This window comes from Prosopis cineraria, unplaced genomic scaffold (assembly GCF_029017545.1).
Source record: "Prosopis cineraria cultivar Desert tree isolate PC_DT_omini unplaced genomic scaffold, ASM2901754v1 PC1292, whole genome shotgun sequence".
Lineage (NCBI taxonomy): Eukaryota > Viridiplantae > Streptophyta > Magnoliopsida > Fabales > Fabaceae > Prosopis > Prosopis cineraria.
The window spans coordinates 30648-33690 of record NW_026556617.1 but is presented as its reverse complement, the minus strand read 5'-3'; the positions used below and the strand labels follow the sequence as shown (position 1 = coordinate 33690).

General features: G+C 36.9%; 1 pseudogene; it reads left to right on the top strand.

Moving 5' to 3' along the window:
- The first annotated feature begins 683 nt into the window (after positions 1-683).
- LOC129299775 (actin-interacting protein 1-2-like) lies at positions 684-3043 on the top strand (annotated as a pseudogene).

The following is a 3043-nucleotide window of genomic DNA, read 5'->3' as shown; positions in this document are numbered from 1 at the left end:
TAGATTTCATTCATTTAAAATACAGATAAAAATCAACTAAAATTTTCTTTTTGAAACACACGCCCAAATCCAACAGGGAACGGGTGTGTCAGATATATAATAAAAGTAATGCCCTTCATATAACAGTTTAATCTTTTAAGTGGAATTTTCACTTGAAGTAAGTGGAGTGGGTTCATAAAACCCTAATTTCGGTTTGGATAAATAGTTGTCTTTCTCCTTGTTTATTCTTGCAACTGCATTTCAAATGGAACAGAGACAGTTTTAACCTTCATCTTGGGATGATTCAAGAGGAGTTTTGTTTTGACAATGTTGAACAAATGATCATGTCTTGTAGCTCATCTAACTGTCTCTATCCTCTTGTGCACACAATACATTGTCGGACTGAGAATGCTATATTTCGATCATGTATCAGAAGTTTTATGTGGATATAAATGCAACGGTCAAACTCAATGTTCTAAAAATTAAATTGACATTGAACTGTAAAGCAATGGTTCAACGTTGAGTAGTCGGACTGTCACTGATTGATAATTGATCTAAGTTTTCTTTTTAAAAAAAACTCATATATGACTATATGTGTCTTTTTCCTGGCCCTATCATTCGAACCTGCAGTTCGATTTCCCTAAAAACTTTGTACACATGTTGACAGAAATGTACTGCGTTTGTGTTACAATTTAGGAATGACAATGGAAGATATTTTGATCTGCAGGGAGCATTCAAATTTTGTGAATTGTGTTAGATTTTCCCCCCCTGATGGGACCAAATTCATAACAGTAAGCTCAGACAGAAGGGTATCTTATATGATGGGAAGACTGGGGAACACTTGCGAGTTGTCTGCAGAGGGCAGCCATAAGGGCAGCATATATGCTGTAAGTTGGAGTCCTGACAGTAAACAGGTAACAAGAATATAGATGTTTCAAGAGTTTGTATATGATTCACAAACGAGTTCATTAAAATAACCAGTATGGTGATCAAACCTAATCAGGGCTTTTTGAGCATTTTTAAGAGCTTCATCATATTTACTATACTGAATCCATTAAAACCATCATAAAAAGAATATATCCATTTGAATTGCAATTACTTCGTTTTTCCTATGAGGAAGAATATGTTATGATCCTTTCTTTTTCTATCATTTATTGATGTCTAAACTTCTATCCCATGCATCAATTCCAGGTGCTTACTGTGTCTGCTGATAAATCTGCAAAGATCTGGAATATTCTTGAGGACGGAAGTGGAAGTTTAAATAAGACTTTATCGAGTTCTGAATCTGGTGGGGTGGAGGATATGCTTGTTGGTTGCCTTTGGCAGAACAATCATCTTCTTACCGTCTCCCTCGGTGGCATGATTAATTTATATTCAGCAACCGATTTAGATAAAAGCCCAATATCATTATCTGGCCACATGAAAAATGTTGCTGTTTTAACTATAATCACAGAAGTGAAAAGATGCTTTTGTCCTGTAGCTATGATGGGGTGATCTTAAAATGGATTATAGGCGTTGGTTGCTGTGGTAAATTAGAGAGTAAACAATTCGGATTAATTAAATTGTTAGCAGCTGATGAAGAAGAAGTCATGACAGCTGGATTTGACAACAAGGTAAGTAGGTAACTGAAAAATTAATCATTCATGATTTGGGCTGTCAAAACCTGTAACATATCAAGGCCCAATATAGCTTTGCCTCTTGCTTCTTCTGTAAGCATTGGAGAAAGAAGGAGCTTAGTTTCTCTTTTAAGTTAAGATAGTTATTGCCTCAAATTTTAAAGTATTTTTTCATGTGCAATTTTTGGAATGAAGGTATGGAGGGTTCCTTTGCAAGGGGGTGATTTTGGAGCTCCAGAGCAAATAGATGTTGGCAGTCAGCCAAAGGACTTGAGCCTTTCCCTTAATTCCCAAACTCGCTTGGTAGCAATTGAATCTGGGATTGTTTTGCTTAACGATTCAAAAATTGTCGCAACTCATAACCTAGACTTCACTGTGACCGCATCTGCAATTTCTCCTGATGGGAGTGAAGCAATTGTAGGTGGGCAAGATGGTAAACTGCACATATATTCTATCTCAGAAGACACACTTACAGAAGAGAAGGTCCTTGAAAAGCACCGGTGCTATCAGCGTGATAAGATATTCTCCAGATGTTACCATGTTTGCTTCAGCTGACTTGAATCGTGAAGCTGTTGTTTGGGACCTTGACTCCAAAGAGGTAATTTGAGCCCCAAACATTAGTTACATTTTGATAAGAAATATGATACAGTTATATTTGCAGATTTAGAGTTCAGTTATGATAAGTTGTTTGAAAATGAAAACGGTAGGTTTGAGTATAAACACATATCCTTGTGAAGAGGAGGTTATAATTAAATTCTCATATTCCAGGTTCTCAATAACATATTTTGAAATGGTGAGATAATTTGTCAAAGAGATCAGTCCTTTTCTTAAGCTGCCATCTGACTTTGAAAGTTATCTCTTGCAGGTGAAGCTTAATAACATGTTATTTCACACCGCACGAATTAACTGCCTAGGTTGGTCACCTGATAACACCCTCATAGCTACAGGGTCCCTTGATACATGCATCATCCTATATGAAATTGGAAAGCCAGCATCAAGCCGAAGAACCATAAAAGGAGCTCATTTAGGTGGAGTCTACGGGTTAGCTTTTATTGATAATGATAGTGTGGTCAGTTCTGGAGAGATGGCTGTATTCGCGTTTGGAATTTGGCTTCGGAATAAACTTACGATCAGAACAACTACTAGTATCCTGCCTTCAAACACATAATTCAGTATGCGGTAAAGAAATGTGTAGTTCTATCTTGCGTTCAGATGTTCAATGGTCTGCACTGTTGGTGGGAAGGAAATTAGAGGTTACACTGTGCTTGTGCAGTATCTTTATAGATACATGTTAGGACTATCCCATCATTCAATTTGGATTTAGATCTTCTTAGTTATCCTTTAAAGGAACTTTAGTTATTGCCATAGAAGCTGTCAATGTTTTCAAGCTAGAATGAATAGAGAGGGAAAAGCACGGGAGGGCGAAAAACATTTCAGTATTGACTTGC